The sequence below is a fragment of the Narcine bancroftii genome, chromosome 9 (assembly GCF_036971445.1).
Source record: "Narcine bancroftii isolate sNarBan1 chromosome 9, sNarBan1.hap1, whole genome shotgun sequence".
In the NCBI taxonomy this organism is placed as follows: Eukaryota; Metazoa; Chordata; class Chondrichthyes; order Torpediniformes; family Narcinidae; genus Narcine; species Narcine bancroftii.
In genome coordinates this window covers 42,079,646-42,093,068 of record NC_091477.1, presented here as the reverse complement: position 1 = coordinate 42,093,068, position 13,423 = coordinate 42,079,646, and positions in this window count along the sequence as shown.

Below are 13,423 nucleotides of genomic sequence, written 5' to 3'. Positions count from 1 at the left end.
ACCACTAAAGGATTCGGTGTTAAATCTGTACTGAAAATTTTCTGATGAAGTATCTTTTCCATATTTCTTATTTTTTTAAACCTTTGTTTTTCTTTTAATACCAGTCATATATAGCTTCTGACAACACGGTTTGGTAAGGGATTTGAGATTTTTTTCCTCTTCTATTTTCTTCTTTCCTCCTTTTTTTGTATTATTAGTTTTTTTTCTAAAAAAGTTATATACTATTTTGAATATGAATTATGCATATGATTTACAATTTATGTATGTTAATGAGACATGGAATATTTTGTTTAGTTTATGTAACTGTCCATACTCTCTTATTGAATTGTACCTTTTTGTTTGTGAAAGTTCTTTATTAAAATTAATAAAAACATTTAAAAAGATAATTCAAAAGAATATGAATGGTATATTTTCATTTTCCAATGTATTGCAAAGCTTTCTAGAGTATTCATAAGAAAATCGGAGCAGGGGTAGGCCTTCTGACCCTTTGGCCTGCTCTTTCATTCAATATCAGCTCAGCTGATTTGCCCCAACTCCTCCTCAGTGCCAGTTCCACAGAGCTCTCAATTCCTCATCTTTCAAAAAGTTATCTATGTCCTCTTTAAGTACCTCCAAAGATTCAGACACACAACTTTCCATGCTAAAGTACTTCAGAGATTCATCACCCACTGCAGGAAGATATTCACATTTTAAATCAGTGCTTGGACTGCAAAAAAACATCTCTTTCCAATTTTTTCAAAACATCATTTAAATATTTAGCATTATATTGAGTTAACTGTGCCAGCATTCAGAAGTGCTCATCTGCACAATCTCCATCAATATTGGAGCTCCACAGGGCGGGGTGCTTAGCCCCCTTCTCTACCCACTTTATACCTTCGACTGTGTAGCTCGGTACAACAATAATATCATCTACAAATTTGCCAACAATACCATGGTAGTATAAAGGATGAGAATGAGTCAGCGTATAGGATGGAGACTGAAAACTGAATGATGCAGCAACAACGACCTTGCCCTCAACATCACCATAACAAAGGAAAAGGGAAAGCTGGAGGTATACAATCATTAGGGGATCAGAGGTGGAGAGGATGAGCAAATTTAGGTTATTTGGAGTCACTATCTTGGAGGATTTTTCCTGGATCCAACAGAAAAAGTCACTGTAAATGTGTGAAAAAGAAAAAGTGTATATCATGGCTATTGTGATTTATGGTGTGGAAGAAAAAAAAAAGAAACCACATCAACACCTCTACTTCCGCAGGAGTTTGCGGAGGTTTGTTATGACACTAGAAACACTGGAAAATTTCTACAGAGGTGTGGTGGAAAGTGTTCTGACCAGCTGCATCACAGTCTGGTAAGGGAACATCAATACCCCTGAGTATAAATCACTCCAAAAGGTAGTTGGCACAGCCCAGGACATCACAGGCAAAACCATCCCCATTATGGAGTATATCTACAGGGAGCGGTGCCGTCGGACAGCAGCAGCTATCATTAAAGACTCACACCACCTAGCACGTGGTCAATTCTCGCTGCTGCCATCAGGAAAGAGGTATAGGTGCCACAAGACTCACACCACCAGGTTCAGGAACAACTGCTACCCCTCTGCCATCAGACTCCTCAATGACAAACTCATTGTCATAGACTCATTTAAGGACTCTTACTTGTGCACTTAATTGATTTTTTGTTCTATTTGTATTGCACAGTTTGTTTACATTTCTTATCTGTTTACAGTTCGCCAAGGCAAATAGCGCCTTTGGAAGACTACACAAAAGAGTCTGGAAAAACAACCAACTGAAAAACCTCACAAAGATAAGCGTATACAGAGCCGTTGTCATACCCACACTCCTGTTCGGCTCCAAATCATGGGTCCTCTACCGGCACCACCTACGGCTCCTAGAACGCTTCCACCAGCGTTGTCTCCGCTCCATCCTCAACATCCATTGGAGCGCTTACATCCCTAACGTCGATGTACTCGAGATGGCAGAGGTCGACAGCATCGAGTCCACGCTGCTGAAGATCCAGCTGCGCTGGATGGGTCATGTCTCCAGAATGGAGGACCATCGCCTTCCCAAGATCGTGTTATATGGCGAGCTCTCCACTGGCCACCGTGACAGAGGTGCACCAAAGAAAAGGTACAAGGACTGCCTAAAGAAATCTCTTGGTGCCTGCCACATTAACCACCGCCAGTGGGCTGATATCGCCTCAAACCGTGCATCTTGGCACCTCACAGTTTGGCGGGCAGAAACCTCCTTTGAAGAAGACCGCAGAGCCTACCTCACTGACAAAAGGCAAAGGAGGAAAAACCCAACACCCAACCCCAACCAACCAATTTTCCCCTGCAACCGTTGCAATCGTGTCTGCCTGTCCCGCATCGGACTTGTCAGCCACAAACGAGCCTGCAGCTGACGTGGACTTTTTACCCCCTCCATAAATCTTCGTCCGCGAAGCCAAGCCAAAGAAGACAGTTCTTTTAATTTTTTTTACATGTTTACGCTGTATACATTTTATTTTTTGCACCACCAATTCGTGGTAATTCCGTCATGCCCACAGGAAAAAACGAATCTCAGGTTTGTATGTGATGTCATGTATGTACACTGACAATAAATCTGAAATCTGAGTCTGGATACAAGACATTGATCAAGTACAGCCTAGGAACAAGCCTTTTGGCCTATACGTCTGTGCCAAACATAATCTCCAAATCAAGCTAACACTCTGTTGCTTGAATCTATTGATATTTCTCCTTCATATCTATGTATCCAGAAGCCTCTTAAATGCCAACTACTCCTCTTTGTCTGAAGCATCAGGCGACTGTAGATCAATCTCCAGCTTGTCAGGAGCTGGTCCATTATTGGCGATGCAAACAAAAAGAAATTGTGAATAAAATTGACGAGCAGTAAATAACTTGAGAGACCGAGTGTGAATCACTGATTTACAGGCTTTTATTCACAATGGACAGGGGCCTCATCCTGTGCCGTGACCTGGGCTTTTTGGGGAAGGGTCAGGTGTTGGAGGCTTTATATAACGTCAAAAGAGGGAGGGGCCAGATGTAGAGTCACAGAACAAGGCGGAACCAGGTAATCAGGAATACAGCAGTTCACCACAAAAGGACACTGAAATATAGTTGGTTATTCAAATAAACAACACAGTTTGATAAATAGAGAAGCAGCTGATTGACAATATTTCTTATTGTGATTTTCCTTCAGAGACAGATAAATGGCAGACCTTTCCATACCAAATATTGTTTTAAAAACACATAGAGCAATCATCAGTCAGGTACAATCCGGTACATTTTAATGGTGGCATACTATTAAAAAAGCTATGATTAATCCCAAACAATATTGCACATGAAATATATTTTGCATCTTTTAATTCATAATAAAAAAAAGTAAAAAAAGAAATGGACAAAACAGCTAACCCATCTCTTTTTATTTTTCTTCTGCATCCAGTCAGCAAATTATTTTTCTTTCAGATCTGGATCTAACAGGATGTAGATCTCACAGAGCCTATTTCAGAGCTGTGATGCTCCCCCTCTGCAGAGTTAGTGCTGCATTCTTTGATATTCCAATATACTTGCTTCTATCAAACAAGGTGGTACCTGATCCTGTGATATAACCTCCAATATGACCTCACATAAATTGGGGTATGCTGTGCATTCAGACAACATTGCAATCTTCTGTATCTGGGATTGACCAATAGGATTCCCCCCCCCCCCCCCCATTTGAACAATATTTGCATATACATCTGGGACATACTGCTGAAGTGACTGCTTGCATCATTTTCCTATATGGTCTGCCTTCATCACTCTTCTGTAATACAACAAGATGTGGGTGTGACATCCTTTTGATCCATTGCAATTAAATCATCCTTATTTCTTCCTGATTCTTTTGGTTCTCTATACTCACATCTTTAAGCATCTTTCAGGTAGCTTAAAGTAGATTTGTACATCACCATCACATGACTTCTTTGTTTTAACTGTGGCAGTTAGGGATTCATAACTTGCTTCAGGAGGATATTTCACAAAGCACCAGAGTCAAGTTGAAAGCAAATGGATGGTCTCACACCAATATTTTGGTATAAATAGAATTAGTGTTATTTCTTTCACAGCACCAAAATTGTTTGGCACCCAGTACATTTTGTTCAACTGCTGTTTTTGTTCTTGCATGACTCCTTTCATCCACTCCATAGACTCTGTACATCCCTTTTATCATGCACTCTTTGCAGAAGTTATTTTTAAATCAAGATCCTACATGTCTCTCCAGTTGCAAGGCACTTACTTTACATGGAGCATCTAAGCTACTTAGGTTTGCTTTCCCTCTCTGTCTTTTGTGATTCCTTTTGCTGGCTTTCCAACATTTCTAGCCTGGCTTTGAATAGCTCTGCAACTTTACATGGATTTACACACACATTCCTAGTGTTTGTTCAGTCACCTGGAGTGGCTATTCCTTTAGGGAGGGCTCGCAGATTCCATCAATAGCCTTATTTCAGATGAGCCTATCTTTCAAATCTGAAAATGAGTAGCAATGTGCTCATGATCTTAGCTCTGTTAATAAAGCATAAAATGATTGACTCCCTCTGCTGCCTTTTGTATATAAACAATCAGATATAGATGGCTAATTCATATTCACGTTGGCTGAAATGCGTTAATGTTTGCATCAAATCACTTCTGCAAGGTAGCAAGTGAAGTCTCTCATCTCTGGTAAATGATTAATTAGAAAATGAAACATCAGTACTTCTGTAATGGAATATCTTCTATCCATTATGTCTGTTCCTGAGATAAGTTATTTGAGTAAAGGTTCCTTGGTTAAACTGGCATAAGTTCATCCTCAATTCAATCACAGAATTCGGTTGTTTTTGAGAGTACAGAGTTTGTATGTTTCTGTCGAGATTAAGGGCAAGGTTAGCAGGCATAGGGAACCTTGGTTTTTGAGGGATATTGGAGATATGGTTTGGAAGAAGGGAGAGGTGTATAGAAGGTACAGGAAACATGGAGCAAATGAGGTACTTGAGGAACATACAAAATGCAAGAAAAATCTCAAGAAAGAATTCGGAAAGGCTAAAAGAAGACACGAGGTTGGTTTGGGAGACAATGTGAAAGAAAATCCAGGTATATTCAGAACAAAAGGATAGTAAGGGACAAAATTAGTCCCCTTGAAGATCAGAGTGGTCATCTTTGTATGAAGCTAAAAGAGATGGGGGAAAATCTTAATAGTATTTTTTCATCAGTATTCACTCAAAGTCATGGGAAGTACAGAAAATAAGCAGCAATGTCATGGAACCTATACAGATTAAAGAGGCACAAGTGCTTGATTTCTTAAAGCAAATCAGGATAGATAAATCCCCAGGGCCTGACAAGGTATTACCTCAGACCCTGAAAGAGGATAGTGTAGAAATTGCAAGGGCTCTAGCAGAAATATTTAAAATGGCCTTAGCCATGGCTATGGAGATGGAAGATTGGGGGTAGTTAACATTGTTCTATTGTTTAAAAAAATGCTCCAAATGTAACCCAGGAAATTATAGGTTGGTGAGCCTGACATTAGTAGTAGGTAAATTATTGGAAGGTGTTCTAAGAAATCAGATATGCAATTATTTAGATAGGCAGGAACTTATTAGGAATATTCAACATGGGTTTGTGCATGTAGTTCCTATTGAACCAATCTTATAGAATTTTATGGGGTTACCAGGAAGGTTGACAAAGGAAAAGCTGTGGATGTTGTCTACATGGACTCCAGAAAGGTCTTTGATAAGGTTGCAAATGGGGTTAGTCAGGAAGGTTCAAAAGCAAATATGCCTAGATTTTACAAAGGCTGGATGTGAGAAGCCAGAGAGTAGTGGTGAATGATTGCTTCTCAGACTGGAGGCCTGAGACTAGTGGTGTGCCTCAGGGATTGGTGCTGGGACCATTGATTTTTGTCATCTCTATCAATGATATGGATGATAATGTGGTAAATTTTCAGATGACATTGTGGACAGCGAAGAAGGTTTTCAAAGCTTGCCATAGGATCTGGAACAGTATGAAAAATAGACTGAAAAATGGCCGATGAAATTTAATGCAGGCAAGTGTGAGGTGTTGCATTTTGGAAGGACATATATGGTAAATGGTAGGGAATTGTGGAGCACGATGGAACAAAGGGATCTGGGAATACAGATATATAATTCCCTGAAAGTGGTGTCACAGGTGAATAGGGTTGTAAAGACATCTTTTGGCATATTGCCTTCACAAATCAAAGTATTGAGTATAAGAGTTGGGTTGTTATGATAAGAGTTATATAAGACATTGGTGAGGCCAAATTTGGAGACTTATGTGCAGTTTTGGTCATCTAACTACAGGGAAGATTTAAACAAGATAGAAAAAGTGCAGAGATTATTTACTATGATGATGCCCGGACTTCAGGGACTGAGTTACAGGGAAAAGTTAAACAGGTTAGGACTTTATTCCCAGGAGCATAGAAGAATGAGGGGAGATTTGATAAGAGGTATTCAAAATTATGAGGGAGATAGAATTAGTAAATATAGATAGGCTTTTCCACTGAGGGTAGGTGAAATACAAACTAGAGGACATGGGTTAAGAGTGAATGGAGAAAAGTTTCGGGGAAACATGAGAGGGAGCTTCTTCCTACAGAGAATGGTGGGTGTGTGGAATGAGCTGCCAGCTGAAGTGGTGATTGCAGACTCAATTTTAACATTTAAGAAGAATTTGGGCAGGTACATGGATGGGAGAGGCATGGAGGGCTATGGACTGGGTGCAGATAAGTAGGATTAGCCAAAAAAAACTCTTTAGCACAGACTGCAAGGGCTGAAGGGGCCTGTTTTCATGCTGTAATGTTTTCTGGTTCCACTGTCTCAATTCAGAGGGATTTACACTCATCTGAATTTTATGGTTCCTTAAACCACCACTTCTGACTCCATGACTTATCTCCATCTATAACATTCGAAAAATATTTAATAAATCAAACTAATCAAATAAATAGTTTATTTAAAAAAAATCTCACAGTGTCTGTACATCATTTCTTACTGTGACTTATTCCTTAGAGGGAGACTGATTCTGAAAATTTCCACTTCAAATATGCCACATTTACTTTATTATTATTACTATATGTTTATTATGTATATGTTTACTATATTATTACTTATTTTGCATATATTAAAACCAATAAAAATAATTGAAAAGAAATATTGCTACAAAAACACACAGAGCAATTTGTTACATGATACAATTCCTAAAATAATCCAGTCACAACCACTTACAATTAATTTCAACAAATATTAGAGCATGACATATATCCAGATTAGGAAACAGCTTTCTCCCCCAAGCCATCAGACTCCTGAACTCCCAGAACATTTTGTGACAGGGAACCATAGACTGTTAATGTACAAGTCTTAATATTTGAATGTGTTTAACTTTTATTCTTACTTCTATTTATGTAAATATACTCCGTGGTCCTCTCTCGTCTTTTCCGTGCAATCATGGTATGAACGATAAATAAAGGTGACTTGACTTGAAAGAATTTAAGATGTATTATTTGACTAATATTTATATTGCGGAGTTCCTTGCACTTCAAACTTCAACGTTTGCACCTTCAACCAGCTAATATCTGAAAATAAAATGGAAAACCTTCTTCTGAAAGAGGAGGGGCATCTTTATTTCTTCCTACAATGAAGTGAAAAGTGACAAAATCCATATGTTCAAAAGACCTGGGCAAACAATGAGAAGCTGGAGGGACTCAACGGGTTAGAGAGCATTCATGGGCAGAAATAGTGAGTTAATAATTCTAGTGGAAACCCTTTAAAGTGATACTTTAATTCAAAACATTCTTGGATAGTCCTCATGAAATATTGGCCATTATTCATCTTTTAGTAATCTCTTACCACCAATGAACACTGTTACCTTATGGGGTCTCTGTGGACCTTTGAATAAAGAACAAGTCTCCTGAAAGTCTTGTTATTTATCAGCTGGTCCTTGTTCTTCAAGAACTCTCTGATTAATGGATGCTCAATTCCTGAGGTTGTATTTGCTCTCCAGCAGCTAAAAGAGTGTTGTTTGTCTTTTTAAGGGTCAGGTTATGAGTTTAGTGGTTGGCAGCGATTAGATCTTCCGAGGGATCAATCGAGTACCATATAACCATATAACCGTTTACAGCACGGAAACAGGCCATGTCGGCCCTTCAAGTCTGTACCGGTTCACTTGAACAACTCCACTAGCTCCTCCGCAAACTCCTGAGGAAGTAGAGGCTTTCTTCATGATGCCATTGGTGTGTCCACACACTGAAAAGTGAAATAATGCAGCAGGATTTATGTTCTCAGAACTTCATTATCGGAGATTGCAGTCTTTAGAGCACTTTATTCAGCAGCATAAATGTGGCATGCAAAAATATTTAAAGTTATGAAAATGCAGCAATTCCATTTCTGGAACTTACTTCCAATGCCCAGGATTCTTCACATTGTATTAGTGGGTTTTGTTTGAACTGCACTATCATTTTCAAAGGTCTGTGCACAGTTTATCTCCCAGCATCTAAAAGCAAATATCATTACAAGTGCAGAGTATGAACATATGTTAAATCATTACCTACTGGTGTGCATTGCAACCAATAGCACACATAGAATACTCTTTAGTTTTGTCTTCATTATACATTTTTAAATACTGTGGAGTAGATCCAGACTTTGTACAGTCATGCCAAAAGGCAAAAGGCAAAGGAAACCAAAATCATGAGTGATGGAAAGTACATGATCCTATCACACAGTGAATACATAACCAAACTTATTAAAAGTTTTAAAAATTGTAAATTGCAGTGATATATGATCCTGTGTTAAATATTTAAATCAATAGATTTTAAACTTTGACCAAAACAACATGTGGAACTTTGAATTTTATTCTTATTACAGGACTGCTCCGATTATCTGAAATCGGATTCTCTGAAATGCTAATTTCTCCGAATATTTTTCGGAGCCGAACTGACCGTGGACGTTGGGTTTCGGGCGCCGGCCGCAGCAGCTCAGCCAAGCACAGCCAAACCCCCACCCCCAGAAGCTCAGAGGGCTCCGCGTCCCCGGCGGCGGCAGCGGCGGACCTCGGGCCCCCGGAGGCAGCAGCAGACCTCGGGCCCCCTGGGTGGGGAAGTGTCGGGGCTCATTGGTTTGCCCAGCATTTATTGGTGAGAATTCATTTTATTACTTTAAAAGCCTTACCTTGTTGTGGAAACCCTGTTGCACTAGATTTACTGTTGCTACTGGGCTGTTACAAAAAAGTGGCCAGTTCTCCGAAAAATCCCGTGTATCCGACCACTGCAGCTCAGTGGAGTTGGGCTGTATGTGAAAGTGCATCACATGCCCATCTGACTGGCAGCTGGTTTCTCAGCACGCCCAAGACCAGTGGGTTTCCATCTCGAGGTGTTATCCTGAAATAGAGGTTACTCATCTTCCTTTGTCATATTGCCGAGAATATATGCAAATCACTACAGATTCTGAACATTTGAAATAAATGCTGGAAGATGATTAGGATTATACATATTTTTGTATAATATGGAGACTGGTGCAGTTGTATATTAACAGTGTGTGTGTGTGTGTGTGTGTGTGTGTGTGTGTGTGTGTGTGTGTGTGTGTGTGTGTGTGAGTGTGTGTGTGTGTGTGTGTGTGTGTGTGTGTGTGTGTGTATGTGTGTGTGTGTGGGGTGGGGGCAGGGGGTGGGGTGCATGCATGTGCAAGAAAAACAGACTTATTCAATGTTCACATCCAAGAGAGGTGATCAGTAACCTTTTATTCAGGACATGGCCTTGCCAAATAGTTGAACATACAGTACTTTTGAACATTATTTTGTACTATGGTAGCCACCTGATTACAGAAGCTTAATACACACAGTAAGAGAAATTAAAAATCTGCAATCACTCAGATTGGAAAAAAAATTTCAAATTATACAATGCCTTATGCAGACAATATTGTAATTATATTTGGCTTTTGCTTGTGAACTATTATCACTAATCTTCCCATTTACTTTTGTATGGCACTGTTACATCCACGACAGCCGCGATTAAAAATTAGCCCAGAGTGTGTTATATTTTAAATAATATTTGTAATTATTAATGAACAATTTATATAACATCTATTCCAATTAATAAACATATAAACTTAACTAAATTTATATACAATTATCTAACTTAAACTCCAACGATGCACAAATATACTGGTGTGTGTGGAATACCTCAAACTACTACAGCTCATGGTTCAATTCTCAAAAGGCAGTTTCAAGTTCAAATTCAGAAATTTAATGGTGACACATGGGTTTGAAATTGATGTGACACACAGGCTTTAAAATAGGTGAAAACCACCGGCCTTAAGTGACTGTGACACACAGGCTTTAAGATGGATGAAAGAGAACAGGAGTGGCAGAATGTCGATTACTCATGACACCCTTGTTCTAGGTGCTTCAGAGAAATGTCCTTTTCAGATGAGTGCCTTCTTCTGCAGTTAGAGCCATTTTCATGGGTCAGTCGAGTAGAGCGCAGTATTTCTTCTGCAACTTTGAAACCCTTTTCATGGGTCAGTTGAAGTGGTCTCTCATCCTGCTATAAGCAAAAGGAGGCTATGTGTCTTTCTCACAAAGGAAGTTGAAGAGCTGTTTACTCTAGTGCTGCTTCCTTAAAATGGCTTCCTGAAGAAACTGTGTACCATCATTTCAATAAGCTGATCACATGGTCCCTGCCCAGGGCTTCTCCCTTCATTCTTCAAATGCATAGAAGTTAATTACATGCTGTTTTCGAAGCCTGCTACTAGTTCACAGTCACTTCAAATCCTGCAGGCAGTTTGTTAAACCTGTTCTCTTAAAGGGACGGTCCCACTCAAATAACATCACAGTACATTCATGGTTTCTAAAATTAAAGATAAACAAAGCATAGAGTAAGTCCTGAAAACAAACCATGCCATCCTGAACCCCAGTGTTAATTCACTATCAGGTTGCAAATGTTCCAAAGAAATAATGATGGAATTCACAAATATTGTGATCACAAATCCAGACCATTACCAAACAATAATCTAAACTCCAAAGCCTGCCTGCATTCTCTCATTCTCTTGATGAAGGGCTCAAGCCTGAAATATTGCTTCTGTATTTTTACCTTTGCTACATAAAGGACACTGTTTGACCTGCTGAGTTTCTCCAGCATTTTGTGTCTTTACAATAATCTAAACTCTATTGGATCCCACATTCAATTAGAATCATAAATTAGTTAAAACAAATTGTAATGAAAACATATAATCAGTTTTTTAACACTTTAAATTAATGTAATTGCAATTCCAAAATTAATTTAAACATGATTAATAGCTTAGAGAATTTTTTATGTAATCTTGCATTGTCTGTTATTATTCCAGTTGTATCCTCTCTATTTTTTAATGGTTAGCATCCATTCTTTCCTCATTTGACAATGCTAATTGGTCCTATTTAAATGTTATATTGTTACTAATTACTGAGTTCAACTTCTTCGTTGCACTTTCTTTGTTATTACAACAGTTTCTATCCATTGGCCAAAAGGGCAGATGCAGTGATCTGAAATAATAAGAAAATGCTGAAATGTGTAGCAGATCAGGGAGACTGAGCAACATAGCCCTTTTTCCTCTGGCATGCAGTGGCCCAGTTACAGAAGCCAATTTTGGCCTTTCCACTAAACTGCTTTCCCACTCATCTCAAGTCATTCCCGGGGATGGGAGATTCTACCTCCAACAATAGTCCAGGGATGCAACTTGTCCTTTTTCCACTTGTTTAATCGGCACACCAGCATCAGCTGACGCTGGGGACCCCCAACGTGATTTGACGTCCTTTGAAGCCAGTGTGCCAATTGAATTGCTTTTCCTCTGGACCCTTGACCAATAAATTAGCTGTCAGTTCCCATGACAAAGTGCTAGTTGAAAAGAGGCTAATGACAATTAAAGAAAATACACAGATGCTGTGGTCAAGTGCATTACACAAAAGTGCTAGAGAAACACAGCAGGTTACGCAGCATCCACAGAACCACAGAACGCTACAGCACAGAAAACAGGCCATTCCACCCTTCTAGTCTGCGCCAACCACTATTTCACTAGTCCCACTGACCTGCTTCCACTCCATAACCCTCCCATCTATGTATCTACCCAATCTATCGAGCACGCATTCACCTCATCAAATGGCAACCCATTCCCCACACCTGCCACACTCTGAGTGAAGAACTAACCCCTAATGTTCCCCCTAAACCTTTCTCCTTTCAGCTTAAAACTATGACCGCTCATACTTATCTCCCCGAATTTAAGTGGAAAAATCCTACTCGCATCCACTCTTTCTATACTTCTCATGATCTTATAAACCTCTATCAAATCTCCCGTCATTCTTTTTCACTCCAAGGAATAAAGTCTTTTCCTGTAATTCAACTCCTGAAGACTTGGAAACATCTTAGTAAATCCTCTCTGCACTCTCTCAATCTTATTGATATCTTCCTGTAGTTAGGCAACCAGAACTACACACAATATTTCAAATTTGGCCTCACCAATGTATTAAACAACTTCAACATAACATCCCAACTCCTATACTCAATACTTTGATTTATAAAGGCTAAAATTCCAAAACCTTTCTTTACAATCTTGACCACCTGTGATGCCACCTTCAGGTAACAACGTTTCTGTATTCAATCTGTTCGCTCTTCTGCACTCCTCAGTGCCTGACCATTTACTGTGTATATCCTACCTTGGTTTGCCCTTCCAAAATGTAACCCTTCACACTTGTCTGCACTAAACTCCATCTGCCATTTTTTGCCCCATTCTCCCAGTTGGTCCAGATCCCTCTGCAAATTTTGAAAATCTTCCTCTCTGTCCAGAGCACCTCCTATCTTGACATATCAACAAACTTGCTGATCCAATTTATCACATTATCATCCAGATCATTGATATAGACAACAAGCGATAATGGTCCCAATACAGATCCCTGAGACACACCACTAGTCACAGGCCTCCAGTCTGAGAAGCAAACTTCTTAGAAAGTTAAAGGCAGCCAGTTTTGGGCCTGAGCCCTTTGTCAGGAACCAAATTTCTAATGAAGCGCTCAGGTCCACAATGTTGATTACCTTTTGTTTCATTTAGATGCTGCTTGACTTGTTGAGTTTCTCCACCACTTTTGTGTATTGCTCATGTCAATGACATTTCCTCAGATTTTTATTGAATGAAAATCTGAACAGCATTTTTCTCTTCATAATGCAGCCTGTTCTGTTGATTATGTTCCAGCATTTTTATTTAAGTTTCTAATTTTGTTCATTGAGCTCTACAGCACGAAAAAAGGTCCTTCACCCTGAATCGTTCATGCCGATTGTGTGTCTGTTTGCGCAGCACGATTATTATGAAGGTTTGCACAACGCTGTTACAGCACCAGCAACACAGGTTCAAATCCAATGCTGTCTATGAGGAGTTTGTACGTTCTCCCTGT